This window comes from Lynx rufus, unplaced genomic scaffold (genome assembly GCF_022079265.1).
Source record: "Lynx rufus isolate CCGP_SWC_20201006 ecotype Redwood Valley unplaced genomic scaffold, mLynRuf1.p SCAF_4, whole genome shotgun sequence".
NCBI lineage: Eukaryota > Metazoa > Chordata > Mammalia > Carnivora > Felidae > Lynx > Lynx rufus.
The window spans coordinates 41,717,138-41,739,247 of NW_025814856.1; positions in this window are offsets into that span (position 1 = coordinate 41,717,138).

Genomic DNA, 22,110 nt, shown 5'->3' on the forward strand with positions numbered 1-22,110 from the left:
GTCATGAACTCACTGGTAGTGAGTTCGAGCCGCACATTGAGCTCTGTGCTGACAGCTTAGAGCATGGATCCTGCTTCAGATTCTGTGTCTGTCTCTCTCTCCACCTCCCCTGCTCATGCTCTTTCTCTTTCTCTCTCAAAAATAAGTAAACATTAAAAAAATTTAAAAACTGTAATAAACTAAATTCAAATCTATCTTCCAAATGGATACATTTTATGCTTGTATATATTTTAAATGAAATCATGATGGACAATCTATTTAAGACTGTTGGCAAAACTGCTTTGACGGCTCAGAGGAATGAGAGAAGTTTAGCAGAGAAAAGTCAGGCTCGTTCTGTGACACAGGAACAAGCGAGAGTGTGGGGGATCACCTCAAGCTCAGATAGAGCCCCTGACCATGTGGAAAATTGAATCTTTTTTTTTGTTTTAAAATCTCTTTCAAGTAAAGGATGAAACTTCCAAAGAATTCCCTTTACTTATCAATCATCTGTGGGGAGGTTTTAAAAGTCATCTGTGTACTCACTTATTTTATTTTATTCTGTGTTCTAGATGTCATTCTCATATTGGAAGGTCTCCCATAGATGAAAGAGAGTCTAGAGAACAAAGTGATGCCCCAGTCCTAGCAGGTGATCCGTATTAATAGACATTCGAAAAGAAGAGCACAATAGAAATTGCTAGTTTAAGTGAATGATACCCTGTATTAAACACAAGGATTTCCAATGACTTCTGTGTGAATTCAGTAAACCTCCATTAATGTACACCTGAAAAAGTCTAAGTTGTTAACCTGACAGAACAAATATTCTCAGAATTTCTACCTCTCCAAAGTTTTCTACAATGAAAATTCTGATTGTTAATTATTTGCCAAAAATTGGTTGGGAGGTGACAGAGTTAGCATAGTTTTTCTTTCTTTCATTCATTATTTTGAAAGTTGTTCTCATTTCGTGTGTTTATTTAACTAGCAGTGTTTGAGAACTCACTGTGTGCTTGGTATTGTGCTAGACATTGCAGTTACAGAGATTACTATGATGGAATCTTTGTCCTCATGCTACTCAAAGTTTAATTTGTTACCAAAAATAGTATAGACATGATGTTTCTAATATGATGCTTTTGGCTACAAGAAACAAAAGCACAGTAAAAATTAGAAAATCTAGCAGCTCAACAGTACAGAGGAGTGCTTTGGGGTTTTTGTTTTTGTTTTTTTCTTATCTTTTCTCTCAGCCATACTTAATGAGCTGTCTTTTTTCATTGGCTTTACATTCATAGCATCAAGATGGCTGCAGCTCCGAGCATTACCGCCTCACACAATAGCATCTAACAGCCAGAAGGGAGAGGGAGAACAGCAGGCATAACTGTCTCGAGTTCTTTTTTTTTTTTAACCCTTTATTTTTCAGTGTATCCTGAATGGAATTGTGTATCCTGTGACCATTTGTATACTCATAATTAACAAGAGCAATAGAAATTTTAAATGTTGATAGAGTCAATTTTTTTAATGTTTATTTTTGAGAGACAGAGTGTAAACGGGGAAGGGACAGAGAGAGAGGGAGACACAGAATCTGAAGCAGGATCCAGGCTCTGAGCTGTCAGCACAGAACCCAGTAAAGGGCTTGAACTCACAAACTGCAAGATCATGACCTGAGCCGAAGTTGGACGCTTGACCAACTGAGCCATCCAGGTGCCCCGCTAGAGTCAAAATTTCAGCAGGCAATATTCACCTAGTAAATTTGGTGTGCTGTTGGTGTCGAGGAGCGACTCAACATCAGTTGAGGCACATGACTACCCAATTTTTGCACAAGTATTAATAAAGAAGGGTATGGAATGGGTTTGTGTGGTCAACCAGAAGTGTTCTATATGTACGTAATTGTAATTCAAGATGATTGATGCTTTATAGATGTATGTACAACACCCCCTGAAATTTTGCAGAACAATCTGAGGATGCAGAACCTTTAAAAATTTTTATTTATTTATTTAATTATTTATTTAAAGGAATTCACAGAAGGATGAACAAATCTAAACTCCTAGCCAGTTTTTATCAAAATATCATTCTGTTATTAGCAAAAATTTCAATTCTAGTGGAGTGCAAAGAACTTTAGAAAAAGGAAAAAAAAAGCGTTTATTTCTCTGCTCTATTTCTAAGTCTGTATCTATGGTTAATGTCACGTAACATGTCTAAAATGTAGATAAAATTTCTTACCTCATGAGTGGATTATATAGCTTAAGTAAGATAGCTGTATAAATACTTTGTGAACTTTTGGTTCCCATGAAAATAAGGCATTTATTAATGTGTGTGTATCCCATCTATCTCTCTGTCCATGTATCCATCTTTTCTCTCCCCAGCATATTCACTCCATGTTTAGGTAATGCCACACCTGAATACCCTCTTGTTAGTTAGATGTTGTGTGATGAACTCACGGAGCCACCTGCAGCCAATTCCATCATAATATTCAGAAAATCAAAACTGTTAATAGGGAGTAACATCAAACTGACTTTTCAGCCAGCGAGAACCACTGCATCTAAATGGTATATTAGCAGCTCCACCTTCCAGAGATGGGAATGTGAATCTGTGGCATTATGCCACCTTTAAAGAAAATAAGAAAGCACTCTCCATGTAATTATACACTTGTCTTTGCCTTGCCTTGTGTGTTCTTGAAGTTTGGAAAAAAATTTTTTTCCCAACAGGAACTAATTTCAATGCTCTGACAACAAATATTGGTCAAAGAAAAACTTATGAAGAGACCCCAAGGCCCTGTGTTGGGCTTTGAATCATCCAAGTTCTTATAATATATTTTATTTACATTTCTCTTTTCTCTAAGGAGCCAGAGTTAGTATTCCTCCAATGAATCTGATAGGTATTGTCAAAGTGACTAGGAATTTACACATGTGAATTGATGTGTACAATAATTGTGCAAAACAGTATGACAAATTCATCCATAGCCTATTGAGTTTCAATTCTAATTCTTATTTGAAAATAACTTTTTAAAAATCTTAGGCACAACAGCGTTTCTTGGGGGTGTTTAGAAGCTGCTAAGGTAAAAGAGAGGAACTTCAATTCATTGACTCGTATTTAAAAACAGAAACAACTAAACAAGTTGCACTGGCTTCATGCATGGTTGTGTGCAGACACATAAGTAACATTATTAGAGATATTTCTGTTTCCTTCTCTGCACCCAGCTTCTCAGTGCACTGGCTTCACTTGTAGGCAGCTTAGATCCGTGTGATAATCTCCGGTTATACATCTTCCTAGCTTTAGTGACAGAAAATCTCCTCCATTCATAGCTCAACAAATGTCCCCAGATGGAGACTCACTGGCCCTGAATGGCCAGAGCCGATTCACAAGCTCACCTGTAGAGCTTGGCATGGCTTCAAACCCAGGCTCATCACAGGAGCTAAATAGAAGTGGAGGATGAGTGGTTCCTCAAGGAAATGGAGATTCTGTTACAAAAGTAGGTGAATTGATGTCAGAAGACCCATAAACAGATTTGCACCTGTGTACCCAGCATCGCTTGTCTATCACTACCCATTGGTCCAACCACTCTGGTGGTGGCCAGGTCCTTGCAAGCTTCAGCAAGCTTTGTGAAGAGGCAACCTAAGACATCCTCAACTCAGACCTTTATTTCATGCTCTTGATTCCTGCTTTGAGCCTGTTCTGCCTCTATGGTATAGGTCACTCCCCAGAAGCTTCACAGCACTCAGGCATATGGAACCTGCAGATGCAAAGATGCTGACCATCCATGGGTCACCCTTGACCACTGAGGGACAGGAGCTAATGGCTAAATGCCTCTGCTTTTTTCCCCCTTCCCCAGGGCTATGCACAACTGGATATTAGTCACCCTTGGTTTTGGATTCTTGTATTGGCCTCCCCTCCTGTCTCCCATTCCTGGCAACGGCATCATTCTCCCCCCAAACTACCTGTATGTAAGCATCTGCCTTAGTGTCTGCTTAGGCTAAGACTGGTACCAGAATTCTCCCTACAAAGTAGACCTTTCTGATGGATTTTAGAGTCTGGGCAGATGGCAGGTGTGGTAATGATAAGTGAGGAAATTACTCCTGGCTGGTGCCAGTGCAGGTACTGACGGTACTGCTTGCTCAGATGCTCCTGCCTGGAGTAGGAGGACGCAGGAAGAATCAGCAGCATTGAGTTCCGACACAGCAGTGACAATGAAAAGGGTGTGGAGGCAAACACAATTGTATGAATTAGGTGACAATTTTGGAAATCTTGAAAAAAATGCATAATAACTTTAGAACTATGATAGAACTATAGAACTTTAGAACTTTAGAACTATAAATATCTCTGCCCAATGCCAGAAGAAAATACCTGTACAAGTATATATGACTTTGGCTTTCTTCTTTTGCTTTATTGTTTTTATGTTTTTATTGTAAAATATTTTCCACATTTAGAAAACAGCAGGGATGTGTGGGTGGCTCAGTTGGTTAAGAATCTGGCTTTGGCTCAGGTCCCAATCTCATTGTTTGCAGGTTCGAGCCCCGCATTGGGCTCTGTGCTGACAGCTCAGAGCCTGGAGCCTGCTTTGGATTCTGGGTCTACTTCTCTCTCTGACCCTCCCCCGCTCATGCTCTGTCTCCCTCTGTCTCTCAAAAATGAATAACCGTTAAAAAATTTTAAGAAAACAGCATAAAATATAGCATCTTAAGTATAAGAATAGCTATAGAGTGAATGAGTATCACTGCTTCCCAAGTAAATAAACATAACACTACCCTCCTAAAAGTCCGGTTCTGAGCATACCTCGTAGTACTTACATTTATCTTGTGCTCATTCATATTCTTCCAGCAGACCTATATGAGTTATTCATATCTGGCGTGTTTTCTGTTTTTTCAAACCAATGTCACATCAATTATTAAATATTTGTGATAGAACCCTGGACTCAGCTTTGTCTAACTGTAGTTTATGTGTTTTCATTGCTATACAGTGTTCTATTATGGGACAGTACCCCAATTTTATGTTCCCTCTATCATCATGGACTTTTGGTTACTCCTGTCTGGTGATATCACATACTTTGCTGGCCTTCTTAATCAGTCTCCTGGTACAGAAATGTCTCTAGGGTATACATCTAGTGCTGTGTTTTACGGGATACACATCACCAACTCTAATGGATAACATTAAATTATTTTTTAAAGTGCAATTTTCATCCTCACAAACAATATATGAGAGTTCTCAGTTGCACAGATTCTTGGCATTGTCAGACACTTGAATTTTTACCAGTTTAATGGGTATATATTGATAGTACATTATAATTTTAGACATTTATTTTCTAACTTGCTAATGAGATATACAGGTTTTAATTTGTTTATCAGACATTTCCTCTTTATGAAATACCTATTCTTTTGTCATTTTTTTCTATTAAGTCATCTGTCTTTTAAAAAAAATCGTTTTGGGGGTGACTTGGTGGCTTAGTCGGTTAAGTGTCTGGCTTTTGATTTTGGCTCAGGTGATGATTTCATGGTTGGTGAGTTCAAACCCCACATTGAGCTCCATGCTGACAGTGCAGAGCCTGCTTGGGATTCTCTCTCTCCCTCTCTCTCTGCCCCTCCCCGACTTGTGCTTGTTCTCTCTCTCAAAATAAATAAATAAACTTTAAAAAATAAATAAATTATTTGGAGAGCTTTTATTTATATTTTGTTTGGGGCTTTTTTGTTTGAGTTACCAGTATATTCTCCCACTCTATGACATGGTTTTTTACTCTTCATTTTGATTAACTTTTCACTGGAACACGTAATGTTGGAGCTAGCATCAATTATTGTATGTATTAGTTTTTTTCCCACTTAAAATCAAGAAGTTATCCTTATTTTGAAGAGTTGCACACCTAAGGGCCAGCCTACCTGCAGGATGAATAATGAGTCTTTTGCCTTACTAATTTTTATAAACACTGAATGGTGGGTTTAATGAGGAAAATAGACTTAAATAATCCCTTGTTCATATTCCATGAGTTAATTTCACCTTGCTTCTCTGAAAAGGAATAAATATGCAATTGCTTATGGACAAAATGAAAGCTGTGCATGTTTCTCTGGGCTTGGATTTGCTAATTTGCCTTAGGAGGACACAGATAATCTCCTGTGCCTAAAAAATGAACATGCTTTATTTTTTGGTCTCATTTTCTTCTGTTTCCTAAAGGGAAATTACTAGGTCCTCTGGAGCTGAAAATTGAAAATTGAGTAGCTGGTTAAAGAAGCAAAGTGGTGTCAGACCTCACAAGCAAGGTTTTTGGATGCATCATAGAAGGTTTGGCATCCATATGGGTGTGTTAACATTACTTTTCTCCATCCCTCTGTAGCTACTCAAGCAAGTGACAAGTAGGTATGTCGTGACCACATGTGACATATAAATTACAAGTTTTTTGCCCCTCTAAAACTTTATTTGTCGTCAACCTTTACACCAATACACTAAGGCATAATAGCCAATAATTTATGAGTGTAATTTGAAGGAAGCAATTCTGCTTTGTGATTACAGTAGTAAATAAAAGATTCAAATCCTCATTGACCCAACATCAAATTCAGCTTTACTTTTTTTTTTTTTTTTTTTACATGATGTTGTTTATGAGAGTAAGCAAGCAGAGTCCAAGAACGGTGACAGGTTGAAGAAATTCAGTGGTTGCAAAGGACAAAGACAATGGCACTAGAAATAAAGAAAATTATCAGAAGAAAATAAATATGTATGGGCCCAAGTTTTATGATTTAGTTTATTTATTTATTTTTTTTGCTTTTGACAAGAAGGGCTTTTTGTAATTTTCGTAACGTTTATTTATTTTTGTGAGAGAGACAGAGTGCGAGTGGGGAAATAGTGAGAAAGAAGGAGACAGAGAGCCTGAAACAGGTTCCAGGCTCTTAGCTGTCAGCATGGAGCCCGATGCAGGGATCGAACTCACGAGCTATAAGATCATGAGCTGAGCTGAAGTCAGATGCTTAACCAAGTCAGCTACCCAGGTGCCCCAACAGAAAGGGCTTTGGAAATGAAGGCATGTTGCTATGTTGCATAGCCAGGCCATTTAGCTGATAAGAGAAATGATGGGCTGTTGAGAGCCAGGAGAGAAGACTTGGATGAGAACTGCTCTATGATTTGATTAAGACACTTTGAAGAATTTGTTTCCTTAATAAATGAGATATACTGGTGTGGGCCAAGGAATTCACCTGAGACTCTCACTAAAATATCTGCCCTGCAGATTTTAACACTGGCCTCAACTTTGCAGCTGTTAATTATACTTTCCCTTAGGGTTTAAAAAATAGATTTCTTCCCCAGTGATTCTTTTCAGCTAGAACTCAAACAGAAATGACAAAACTTTTGTTAAAATGAACGGGCGTGCAAATACTGATCCATTGCCAACTGGATCCATTCAAGTTTGCATGATCCTGAGGTCTGGAATCAAGTTCAGATCAATTTAGAGATGAAGTGAGATCAATGTGACCCTTCACCCACAGATGACAGCATAATCTGAAGTGGAAACCAGGGACCTACACAACTTGACAAGTGCTTGGGGCTTAGGAGTTGACTAACATGTGACTTTGGTTAAAATAGTCTTAGAATCCCATCTTAGTATCGCTGTATTTTGGTTCACTGTAAGAGTATAGAATAAGTGATAATTACTGATAACCATCTTGTTACATGACCTTCCTGTCAGGATGAACATGTGGCTTACCTTTGTTACTCCATGGTAAAACAGTGCCCTGCATAATGGTTTGCTTGGTAAGTATTTGTTTAAGCCATTGTTGCATGAGAGTACTAAGCATCTATCCAGCATTATTTTTGTTTTCTCATGTGTCTTAACATATACTCGAACTTTCTCTCCTAACAACTCTGTGAGGAAGAAAGGAAATTATTACAAGTGAGGAAACCGAAGCAGAGCTTTGTATTAATTTGCCCCATGAAGCATGGGTACCAAATGGCAGAACTGTCACGGGCAGAATTTCTATCCTCTAAGCCAGCATAATTTCTTTACTATTTTTCCCGTGGGATATGATTCTAGTAGTGATAAGCAGTAGCTAATGTTTAGGACACTATAGCCAAGTTAAAAGTGAATTATAAAGTTCATATTTATTTCTGCCTAGTAAGTACTCAAGAAATAGGGATTATCTTCTCATTTGGTATTTTGCTTTGTCTTCAGCTAGGACCTCTATTCCATTTCTTGTTCCACCTTCCACCCCTCCGCTTCCCAATTCTGCTTTCCATTCTGTCAGCCGCTCGTAGTCAGATATCAGTCAACTAAGTCTTCCTCAAGGCTGTGTAATAGAATCTCTCCAAGGAGTGTTTGCATTTAAGAGGAACTTAGCCTTTAAAATATTCAGATATCTGTGTGTTTGTCAGAAGGGCCTGCTCACTGCCACTTACATCTAAAGTTTATGAGAGCAAACGTTAGAACGGTATTTACTATTTCATGTTTATGAATCAGGTGAAAAGGAGGGTCTGAGAGTCCCTCCCCCCTTCCTTTCAGTGTAATATGTGCTTATAGTGTGGTGAAAAGGAACCTCTATGGGGTTCAGAGAGGGGAATCCAAGCTCTGCCTTTTACTGAGTTATGTGACCATGTATATACTTCTTTGTCTAAACTGAAGTAGCATTAATACCAATTTGAATAGTTGTGGGAAGGCCAGGAACGATCACTTGTTGAACATGGTGGGAGAATACCATGTTTCTTTTGTCTTTATAGTTGATGCTCTGATTTTGTTAATCAGAAAAACAAGAACAAAAACAAGAACCCCACCTCTTTTGAACTACATCCAGTAGAATCTAACAGAAAGAACAAGTGTACCAGGGTCTCAGCAAGTACAGTAGCAGCTAGTGTTATTTGTTGAGTATGTGCCATGAGCCAGAAATGGGTGGTATTAAGTGCTTTACATGTGCAGTAATGTTTAGTCATCACAAAATTCTAAAAGCCCATTTTATACTCAGGGAAGCAGGCCTCAAATATTAAATAATTTGCCCTTTGCCAGACAAGAACTGGGTCCTGAATTCAGGTTGTCTGATGCCAAATTCCAAAATCTGTGAACTATTAAAAACAAGCCTCAATTCTAGTATACAGTTAGAAAAAGAGTTGAGTGAGCATTTCTGAATGTTTTCTGGATTTTATGATAATTAAATGAAAGCTCATCTCTATTTTTCTCCTAGTTTTACAAAAGATTTAAATGTAGTTGTGTTGGTACAAAATCCACATCATGTTACCTATCCATGAACAACAGATACAATGTCCTTGACAAGTATTTGCATTTTCAGGTGACATTAATTGATTGTAATTAGAATTAATGTAATCAATTTAATGTAAATTAATATTAGAAGGTGTTCAGATTTAAATTTCTCTTCAGCATAAAGATTCAGTTATTTCAAGAATCATTTCAATATCAGTTATTTTAAGATTCAGTTATTTCAAGTTCTGTCATGTTCACTAAAAATAATCTTAGTTGTGGTCTTAATTGGTCAAGCAATAACCAAGCCTTAGAAAAGACACTTTAAAAAGTCAGCAAAAAAAGGGGGAGGGGGGTGGATATATGCCTTTCTTGATATTCTGCAATATTTACAGCATCAGATGAAACTTTTCTAAACAGAAGGAGAAAAGTGTGCCTAACATGGAACCTTCTTACCATTTGATTTGCTCAAATGCCTTCCCTACTTGTATTCTTTTTCTCTTATAAAAATAGAGAAGAAGATCTTAGGGAGAAGCTATTTCCTAGGACATTATTTTAGAGATTGGTTTCTTTCTCTAGAGGAGTAAAACCTCTTTGTCATCTTTCACAGGATAATTTTTTGGGATATAGGCAGGAGACTCTAAATTTATTGTCTTGTGTTTTGTTTGGCTCTAGATGAAAAACAAAAGCCTTTGTTGAGATAAACTGGAAATAAATGTGGAATACATTGTACATATCCCACAAATATGGAATAATTAGCAAATGAGAAGGTGATTTTGCTAGTTATAATATGCATATGTATATATGGATGTGTATATGTATGTATGTATGTGTGCACATATAAATGTAAATATTTGTTTGGTAGTTGGAAATATGTGTTGTTAAATGATTTGAAGAGAGGTTCCTTTGACACACAGACTAGGGAGTTATTGAAGGCAAATGAGGATTTTAAAATTTACTTTGCATTTTGGTGAGGAAAGTATTTCATGGGATAGTTTGGCAAACTGAAAGAGTCTATATATATGAAATTCTTGAAGCTTGTGAGGGTCTTCTACATACTTTCAGTCTAAAAGCAATAAAATGTAGAATGAAGTAGACAAAAGATACAAAATCAAACAAACCTGGATTATATAGAATTAGGTAGAATGCATTTACTTGTGGGTGGGAACTCACATGTGCGTGATATCCAAGAGGACAAATGATGACCAGCTTAAAGCCTGGGTCTCACTTTTTTTGGTTAATGGATTTGTCAAGGGCAAAGATTGTTTAGTTATGAAGTGTGACTTGCTCATTGTACACAATGTGAAAATAATGTAAAACTCCATGGATGAAAGATGGAAGAAATAAGTAGGTGAAAGATAATGCTATCCGGAAAAGAAATTTATTACATTAGGCAGTTTGTGATTTTACGGTGTATTAGAGGTTTATCTTCTGTGGTGAGGATGCCAGCTCAGAAAGAAACTTATCATTCACCTTGCATTTTCATCCTGGAAGAAAATTTTATGGAAGTAATAATACCAGATGACATGGCACAGTATTATTCTATCTGTAGAGTAGAGCTAGGACAGAAAAGTTTTGACTTTTTTTATAGGGCTATATCATTAGTTCAATGGCAAATTAATATAAACATATTTTCTGGGCATGCACTTCCAATATGGAGACACTGGGACATTTATACAGTGCTATATTTTAGCAGCTAAATATATTATTTTCTGCATAAAATTGACAAAATAGTGTACTAAACCATACTGCCAACTCCCTTATATGCCAAATCGTTACATGAAGTGTTAACTAGAATGCAGTCATTTCCGAGTGATGTTTCATGCCTTCATAAATGTCTTTCTTCCTTGATTTACTCGTCAGTGTTTTAAGTTCTCACAAAATAGGAATTATTTAAATCTTAAGCGACTTAAGTAGTTGCTTTTAAGTTGACTTAATATCATCCAATTCTTGCCCTCTCACCATTTGGAGGACCATAAAATAACTTAAATAGAATATGTGACCAGCTAAAATGAAGATGACGTTATTATTCATGAGCACTTTAATACAAACACTTTAGAGACTGCACTCCTCCATTCTATTAAATTATGGTACAACATAAAACTGCCAGACTAAGTTGTAGACTCATAATCTCCAGTGAGTTCTCTTATTTTTTCCTTTAATATTTTTTCTCTTTAATATCTGTAAATCTAATTTTTGGTTCATATCTGTTATACGATATTCTAAATGCTTAATCTTTGATGTTTCCCTTTCCTTTGGTTTTTATATTAATATCTGATAATGACTTAGAAATAACATTTCTATAATAACATAAAAATAAGTCAGTAGTGGTTAATAAGCTAAGCTAATAAACTCTTAGAGTTGGAGTAGATTTTGGGGACCAGCCCTGGTGTAAATGTCTCCCTAGAGTGCTGTGGCCTTTTCAAAGGAAACATTTCCTCTAATTCAGCACTCAAGGGAATGTGACAACTGACTCTAAATAGATATACTGCCAGAAGAGTGATAGTTATGAGGATTGGCCTTGGAGTAAGACAGAATTGCATTCTGTCTCTTTCTAGCTGTATGCTCTGTAACATAAATTCTGATATTTGGCTTCCTCATCTGTATAATAAGGTGAATTGCACATCACTTGTATAATTGTTGTGAGGATTACATAAGGTAAGTCATGTAAAGCACCTAATATGGTACCTGGTACGTGGTAATCATTATTGTTTTTATTGTAGCTGGATGTGTAGGCTATTGGATTCAGAAGACCACATCTTTGCTTTCTGTCTAGAATCTTCAAATCCAGAATTACTGACTAAAACTGTAGGAGGATTTCCTGGAAGGATTGTCATTGTTAAGGCATTTTAGGTTGACCCTCTGGTCGCTATATTAGGGAACAGAGCACATGCCTACTGCCTAGATTTGTCATTCATAGTTGAGGGACTCAAGAATCCCCTTATACAATATACCAAGAATTCTACTATATGATAGTTCTAAATATTTAAATTATAAAATAAAGCCAACAAGGTATCAAATGTAATGTTCTACCATTTTAGCTTAATAAATATACCTTCAACAGACCAGAAATGTGAAGTTAAAATTGAAAATATTCCTTGAATTCTTTGTAAACTCTTTGAAGTCTCATGCTGAAACATAGTGGTACTGAGAGAACCAAAATGTGGCCTGTGGCTTATCCTCCTTCCTTGCCTATCTCAGGCTGTGTCCTGTACCATGAGGGGCTTTGCATGCACACGTGGAATCCTTCTGTATGCACAACCAGACTTGGTCCACACTGTTTTGAAGAAGTGGGATGACATTAATGCCACTCCCAGGAGCCAGATGGGCACACTCAGTGAAGACTGCCTTCAAAATAGAGCAAGGAAGAAGCCCACACATGCCTTGGGATTGTACAGTGGGGCCAAGTACCAATAGCATGGTCTAAAAGGTGGGGATGCAGGCTACTGATAAGTGTATCTCCTTACCCCTCTAGATTCTTCACCCTGCAGGGTGGGATGTGACTGGAGAAAGCTAGAGAAGGACTCTCTACCACATAGGATCTAGGTCACTCTCGTCTGGCTCTAAAGGGTGTTACCATTATTGATTACTAAAATAGAACATCAACTTGATGATACATCAACTGGCACTTCTTCAAAACAGTGATATAGACTGAATGTGCCTCCCCCCAAAAAACTCACATATTGAAAACAAACCCCTAATATGATGGCATTAGGAGGTGGTGCCTTTGGGAGGTGGTGAAGGTGGAGAGCTCATGAATGGTGCCTTTGGGATTAGGTCATGTGGGTGCAAATCTCATGAATGGGATTAGTGCCCTTGTAAGAGATCACAGAGACCTCCCTTGCCCTTCTGCTGTGTGAGCACATAGTGAGAAGACACCTGTCTATTTATCAGGACAAATGGATATCTTCATTATGTTAAATCTATCAATCTATGAACAGTATATCAAGTATATCTCCCTATTTATTTAGGTCTTCTTTGAATTTTTTCATCAGCATTTCATAACCTTTAGCATACATATACAATATATACTTTCTAAGGATATACCTAAGTATTTAATTTTTTATAGCTGATGTCATTGATACTATGCTTTTAATTTTAGTTGCTCCATGATCATTGTTATACATAGAAATGAGATTGATTTTTGTGTGTGGGTCTTAGAGCCTGTGATGTTGTTGAACACACTTATTAGTTCTGTAACATTTTTTATTTGTTTGCTTTTGGATTATTTGGGACTTTTATGTCCTTTACAATTTTTATTTTCTTTCATGTCCTTTGCCAGGTTTATTTCTTCCTTTACAATCTACATACTTTTGTTGATTTTCTTGCCTTGTTGTTTTGTCTAGAACTTCCAACATGATGTTGAGTAATAGTGATGAAAGTTAAAAATATTTCTTTGATGCTTAATCTTATTGGGAAAGCATTCAGTCTTTCACAGTAAAGTGTAATGTCAGCTCCAGGGTTTGTTGGTACCTATTCTTTATCAAGTTGTGAAAGTTTCTCTCTAGTCCTGCTTTTATGAGCATGTTTGTTTTGAATAGGTATGAATTTTGTCAAGTTCTTATCTTTGAGGCAACCTATATGCTAATATGGTGCTTTCACTGTTAGCTTTTTGATATGGTGGATTATATTGATTATCATGATTTATTTCTAAATATTGAATAGCCTTGCATACCTGGAATACGTCCCACTTAGTTATGCTGGAAAATTCTTTCCACATATTGTTAGATCTGGATTTGGTTTGTTAATACATTGTTGAGGATTTTGGAGTCAAGTTCATTATAAATTTCTTTTTGCAGTATTTGGTGTGCTATTAGGGTATGCTGGCCTACGGTAAGTTCCTTCCTCCTCTATTTTCTGAAATAACATATGTAAATTGGTCTTAATGATTCTTTAAATGCTTGGTATAAATCTCCAGTGAGATGAAGTGGATGTATATATTTCTTCTGGGGGAGGTTTTAAATTATGGATTACATTTCTCTCGTTGTTATTGGGTTGTTCAGATTGCCCATTTCATCTTGTTTGGGTTATGGTAGTTTGTGATTCTTGAAGACTTGATCTATTTCTTCTGAATTGATAAAATCATGAGCACAAAGTTGTTTGCAGTATTTTCTTATTCTTATTATCTTTTAATGACAGCAGACTGTATAGTGATAGTCCCTATTTCATTTCTGATATTAGTAATTTGTGCATTCTTTCTTTTTATTTTTTAAACTTTTACTATGGATTTCTCAATTTTATTAAGTGTTTTGAATACAAACTTTTCTGCTTCATTGATGTTCTCTGTTGTTCCCCGATTTTTAATTTCCATTGATTTCTACTCTTTTCTTTATTATGTCCATTGTTCTACTTGCTTTAGGTTTACTTTGATCTTCTTTTTTTAATTTAAAAAAATTTTGTTAATGTTTATTTAATTTTGAGAGAGAGAAAACAGAGTGTGAGAGGGGCAGGGAGAAAGGGAGACACAGAATCTGAAGCACACCCCCGGCTCTGAGCTGTCAACACAGAGCCTGATGAGGGGCTCGAACCCACAAACTGTGAGATCATGACATGAGCTGAAGTCAGCCGCCCAACTGACTGAGCCACCCAGGTGCCCCTCTTTTTTAATTTTTTAAAGTAGAAACTTATGTTATTGATTTGAAATATTTCCTCATTTTTAATGTAAGCACTCAGTGCTATAAATTTCTCTCTCAGCCCTGCTTTAACTGTGCCTCACAAATTTTGATACGTTGTGGTTCATTTACATCCTTTATCTTCCCCATTTTAAATACTGTCTTGAGCATCAGACGGTGTTGTAATTTTTCTTTTCATCTTAAACTTGATTTATAGAACTCATGAGGAGAAAGGTAGTCTACTGCATGTGTCCATATTCTGCTTTTTCAGTTGTTTTTTTCTTCCCGATGCTCCCAGATACCCTCTTTTATTATTTTCTTTCTATTTGAACAACTTTCCCTAGTCAGCTGAAAGGAAATATCTGCTAGCAATGGAGTCTGTAAATTTCCCTTTATTTGATAATGGTTTTATCCCCCCTTCATTCCTGAACAATAGTTTTGACAGATAGAGAATTTAGTTGAGTTTTTTTTTTCCCAAAACTTACAAAATATTGTACCACTTACTTTGGGCCTCCATACTTTCAGATGAAAAATCTGAAAGTTTGGCCTTTGCCTTTTGGTAATGCATCATTTCACTCTGACTGCTTTTAAAACCTTTTCTTTACTTTTTAAAAGTTTAACTACAGTGTGTCTTGGTATTTTTTTTTTTTTTGTAAGATTTATCCTCTTTGGAGTGGATTCAACTTCTTGTGTCTATAGGTTTATACTCGACAAATTTGGGGAGTTTCCAGCCATTATTTCTTCAAATACACTTTGAGCCCCACTGTTTATCTCTTCTTCTATGTTTCTAATAATAAAAAGATTGGGTCTCTTGTTATTGTCCTACGGTTTTGTTTTACTTTTTTCTGAGTCTGTTTTCATCTCTATTATGTTCTGCCATCATGTTTTATCTTTTAATCATTTTACTTTCTATGAATTTATTAACCACACAATTAAAAAAATGAAATCAAGAGATATCAATGAAGTGTATTTTTTCAATAAAGTTTTTGAGAGACTCAAAAGCTATTTAGGACTAAACATTACATATTACATTAGAAATAGTATCTTAATTCCATGGTAAACATTTTTGCAAAACATGTAGGAAAAAATAAAATAGTAAAGCAAACAATTTAAGTTACAATTTTGTCACCTGGAGATGATCACTTTTCTATTTTTCTTCCAGTAAAAGTACATTTGGACTCAGTTTTTTTTCTTTTTCTCTCTCACACACACACACACACACACACACACACGCACACATGCACACATGCATGCATGTGTGCGTGCATATGTGTGTGTGTATATATATATATATATACTTTTTAATACTTTTGGAACTGCATTATTAATAATGATAATACTTTTTTTAGAGTATTCTTATTTTTTTAATTTCATCATCCTCTAAAACTCCAAGTCAAAAGCAGTTTACTTGAGCCAGTAGCATTCATAAGTGAAATAGAGATAAAACCTGAGCTAATGAGCACTATCTCATGACAGGAATAGAAAAGAAAAGAATGATAATTCTTTATATTGCTTAAATACCACATTAATGCCTATGCCTACCTTAATAATTCTAAAATTAATTTAGGGAAAATGGAATTTAATCTATAATAAATAAGGATAATAAATAATGATTGATATAAAAATAAGTACTAAAATTAAGTAACCAACATCTTAAAAAGAAGCAGAGTAAAGCCACGATAATTCTTCATTGGAAGGATGAATTGGAATTGATGGCAAGGTACTATCCTTTGGAAAATCGCAAGATGTAGAGTGTCTTGTATATTGCTGTCTTTCATATGGTCCTAGTGAGAAATACAATTATAAAAAATTATAATATACAAATTATATTTGCCATGCCTTGCTTTGCTATTCCTTTTCTGCCTTTTTATGAATTCTGTGTTTCTATTGAACTTATGCAAGCATTATAATGATAAGGTTGGATTGAGTCATTAATGCAAAATATAGCTACCTAGATATTTATGACTCTGTATTTGATAAATGTTTTTGTTTACCACTGTGTTCTCTAAGTGAGAAAAAAAAGAGAAAACTTTTAAGCTGATTTATTTATAATATCTTGTCAGCTGAGTCAGGGTTTGAGTTAGGAATGCAGAGCTCTCTCAGCTGTCAAAGTCAACTTAACAGATTGTTTTCCTATGTATTTATATTACCTAAAAGCTTGGAGAGATCCCTCCAAGACATTCAGCCTCAGTTTCTTTCATTCATTTGCTCATACACTCATCAAATATTTATTCAATTTCTATTGTTTTTTAGGCTCTGTGCTAGGTGCTAGTGATAGAGTGGTGGATGTATATTAATATTATATAGTCACAGATTTTATGCATATACACATATATCCATTAACATAATGTTCTTATATTTGGATACACACACGTACAGATACATATGTACTTTCAACATGATCTTTTCCTTTCTTATCCTGGCCTCTTACCGTGAGCCATGATGGAGGTGTATAAGATGACCACATTGAAAAGTACATTAACGAAAGATAAGTCAGAGCAAATCCCTTCCAAAGCTTTGGCCTAGTATTCCTGACACATCTAGCCAGTGGTTATTCTTAAAGTTTGGAAGCTTATATTTATAAGTAGTAAACTAGATCCAGAACTTAAGAATTATATGAGCTAGTACCATTTGAGAAGAGACAAAGTGTAAAATCTTGCTGGACTAAATTGTCTCTGGCTTTCCCATCTCATTATTTACCTGGGGCTTATAAACAGAATGGTCAAGTTGTGATGTGGTAGTTTTCTATTTTTTTTAATCTGCCCAGTTTCCATCCCAACATCCTCTTCCCAAAATATAGTCTTCATGATAACAACACCCTCCTTTTCTTTGTGTAACAACTCCTTCTACGCTCTCAGTACATGTTTTTTGGATAGGGCCAATTCATGAATCTGACTCCAGGGGTGGATACCTGACAGTATATGGCCCCATCTTGTTGGCTAGAGTTATTTGTTTAGAAATGTGAACATGACTGTATTGGGGCCAGTGTAGCTTAGTCAAAAACATTTGCCTTCAAAGCTACTGGGAAAAAAGGAGGTATGTTCTATCTTCATTTGATTTTTAACTTAGTAGATGTATGAGTGAAGATGCTGGTTGCCATCTTTGATCCCTTGAAGGGTTATGTGCCAAAGACTAGAGGAAAGCAGACTGATACAGTAAGAAGGTAAGGCAGCATCCTGATGACATCATGTAAGGTCTTGAATCAAATCATAACTTAAAGAAGCTCATTCTTGAACGTCTCACTTTTAAGTTGCCTTTCTATTAATTGCAACTACTAGAGCTTTCACTAATTCAGTATCCCTCATTCACCTTTGTGTGAGAATCCCCAGCAAAAGGGCCATGGAAGTTTATGTTTTGCCTTTATTGGTACCCTTGATCCTTGCTCAAGTCCACTGGTAGTGTTGTGTCTATGTGTCAATGTGCAAACATATGCACAGATGCCGAGACTTGCACATGTATGCTTTCATAAAGGAAATTCTGTGCATTTGCATTTCTAAGAAATTGTGATCACCTGGTACTCTGATATAACAAGAACTTAGGAAGTAGGCTGTCCTGGTTATTACAGTACCATCATGGTGTCACCAGGCATCAGGACTCCTTCTATCTTTCTGCTTGGCTTTCTTTATAGTTTGGAGCCTATTCTTTTTTTTTAATGTTTATTTATTATTTTTGAGAGAGAGAGAGAGAGAGAGAGAGGCGGAGGGGCAGAGAGAGACACACACACACAGACTCCGAAGCAGCCTCCAGGCTCTGAGCTGTCAGCTCAGCGACCCCTGCGTGGCTCGAACTCACAGACTGAGAGATCATGACCTGAGCCAAAGTCGGAGGTTCAACCGACTGAGCCACCCAGGTGACCCGTTTAGAGCCTGTTCTTATGCTCACTTGATAGGTACCAGATATATTGCCATCATATCTATGTTCCAAAAAGGGAGAGAGAGAAGGGTGGATGGTAAAAAAACAAAAAACAAAAAACAAAAACAAAACTATATATATATATATGAAAAGAAAATGAGCTTAACAAGCCAAAATTGGTCATGTTTCATGGATTTTTTTTCCAGAAGCCCTACCAGAACCTTCTGTTATATCTCAATGAGTAGGATGACACGTGTCACACGATGACCCTTACACGTGAGAGGCTGGGAAATAAAATATTTTACCTACAAGTGAGGAAGACAGATGGGTGTTGAGTAGGTAATGATCTGTGTTGACATAAGATGCATTCTGTTTACTCATTTTTTATCATTTATGAGTGGTTTGAACTGACAAGATAAATCCCCTTAGCTGGTTACAATCCTAGTCGTCAACAAAGACTGACTGAATTGGAATATCCAGTGTTGGTGACCAGGAATCTTTATTTTAATAAGCTCCCACAGTGATCTCACTATAATCCCAACTTGATATGAGGTCTAATTTTCCACCCAGCCCTTAAATTAATTCTGTAATTTAAACTTTCTGATGATCTACTGTTTTCTTTTGTAGATATTTGTATGATTAAAAGAATAAAAGCATCCATATAAGTACCCTAAACTATTGTATAATTTCAAGCATGTATTATTGTATTTGTTTAATATTTATTGCTGCATCTGGCTGATTTAATATCTGGTAGGATATTTAAAGGAAAATTCTAGATATTAATAACCGATCTCTTAAGCATGTATATTTTTTTCCCCCTCTGGAAAGAAAGAAACATACTGGGGTAAATTCCATGAAAACAAGATGAACAGATTGCTCAGGAGGCTGTGTCTTTTTTTTTTCCTGCCATTCAACCTGTACATTTGGGAATAGGGGAGACTCAGCTGTTCCACAAAAATGCAGCAGTATCAACCGAGGTAGGAATCCCGTGCTCTGTGGGACACCTCCAGAGTCTAATTGGTCCAATGAACTAACTCACGGACAGCAAGCAGACAAAGCTCATTTTCTGTGTTTGGAAATAGTTGCTTTTTGGTTCAGAGGCATATCAGAAAGAGAACTAGTTGCTGCATTTGAGGGAATAGACAAAAACATAGCCTAAAGGTGTGAGCCAGAATCCCCATATTTGCCAAGGAAAGATAGTGTCCTTGAGAGAGTAATTCATCTAGCAGCAGGGATCAAAACCAATGAATCTATTATGTCACCTAGTAGTTTTGGAATAACTTAAGCTCAAAACTGTGGTCTTCAGAGAAGATCAAGAGTAATTCACATGTATTCACTGAAATACTGAAAATAAATTCTGCTGCTGTAGTTGATTCTCATATACCCTTTAATAATGTGTAATTGATTAATTATATAGCTATAAGCTAACATGTATTTCGGAATATTTTAAGTCATAAACAAAGCACTAAAGACATAAATGTGAAATGTAAAACTCTAAAGTAATAGATAAAGTAGAAGAATATTTTTATGACCAGAGTGACAAGAGTGACAAGAGACTACTTGAATAAGCCCAACAAAACACTTATTACAGAGAAAATAATAACATATTGAGTGAATAATTGATCAATATTAAGGATTTCTGTTCAAAACATGACAGTAGATATCATCCACAAAATAAATAGATGAGGGTTTGGGATATGATATTTGCAGTGTCTAAGTTTGCCAAAGACCTGATCTCAAGAATGCAAGAAACTCCCTGAATGGAATGTGATTGGATAAATAGGAAAAGGATGTGAACAGATACTTCACAGACCAGAAAACTTAAAGCTTATGAAGAGACCCAACTCATTAGTCATTAAGAAATTAAAACTAAAGCATCGGGGTGCTTGGGTGGCTCAGTCGGTTGAGTGTCTGACTTTGGCTCATGTCATGATCTCGCAGTCTGTGAGTTTGAGTCCCGCATCTCGCTCTGTGCTGACAGCTCAGAGCCTGGAGCCTGCTTCGGAGTCTGTGTCTCCCTGTCTTTCTGCCCCTCCCCCACTTGTGCTCTGTCTCTCTCTGTCTCTCAAAAATGAGTAAATGTTAAAACAAACAAACAAACAAACTAAAGCATCAATAAACCTCAAATACTTCTCAGCTGGGTAAAGTAAGGCTGACCATAATGGAGGATCTAGAAAATCATGTGCATAACTTTGAAGGGGAATCTAGGAGTGCTTAGTCTAATTGCATATGAGTGTGCCCCAACAATCCTGCCACTATGTATGTAATCCAGATAAATTATCGCATAGGCCCTTAAGGGGACTTGTTTGAGGGCACTTATGATATTGTGTTGAGTAGAAAGTTATCTAGAATTCATTACTGGAGTCCATCACTAGGGTAATAGGTTAGCATAACAAAGTAGATAGAATTCTCTTAGTTTGGGATCACATAGAAGCAGACCATGAGACAAGGATACTTTTTGTGGGATATATAGGAAACAAGTAGGAGAATAGAAAAGTGCCAAGTGAAAGGGAAGGAAGCTGTCGATAAATGATGAAATATTAATTCAACAACCAGCTACTAAAGCTTGACCCTTTGGTGAAACTCTGGAAGCTGGCCTGGAATACTATATAGTCAAGAGGAAAGATTTTTAGAGAATTTATATACCAACTCTGGTCAGTCATTGATTGAGGATTGCTCTCAAGAGGTCTAAAGTCCTTAGCACTTTGGGCATGCTGTGGGCAGCAAGTATGATATCTGGAGGCCAGAAATCATACTCAGGCAGTAAAATGCACATGCAGGCATTTGGAAGTTCATAGATGTGCAACGAAGTGGTGGGACAGAGGACAAGACTGGGGCATTGATTTATCTGCAATAAAACCTAAGCAGCAGGTAAAAGCAATGAAGTACATGCACACAATAACACGAAAAGATCTTAAAAGGAGTGATAAGTGAGAAAATACAAAACAGACTGAGACCTATGGCAGAATCTCATTTATGTAAAGTAAGAGTACATGCAGAGAAAACGAAAGAAAACAAACCAATAATACAATCTGCCAAAGAATACATGTAAATGGGACACAAATAACAAATAAAATGCTTACCAAGGAAAAGAAAGGGGAGTGAAAGTAAGGAAGGGAAAATTTAAAAAAGGGCCTTTTCCTTTGTTACTCTGCCATGAACTGAGAAATATAATTACCAAAAATATCTTCTTTTGAGCCCTCAAAGGGAAAAATAATAAGGGGTTTAGTTCCATTGTTTCAAAACCTCTTTTTCTCTACTGGTCCGCTAAGTAGATCTAAAGTAATTAGGTCTACCCTTGGCATACAAAGTGAGTGGAGATGATTACTTCAAATTTAAGACTATGTTTCATTACAATAATATACGCAAAAACTTGTTATTTTAGTTTATATAAGGAACAGAGCTGCTATACCTGCAAAAAATAATATTATCATTATCAAACATTTACTAAGGTCTTACAAACTTGAAATTTTTGAACTAAGTGCTTATAAAATCATATCAAATTAAGTAAAGAGATAAAAT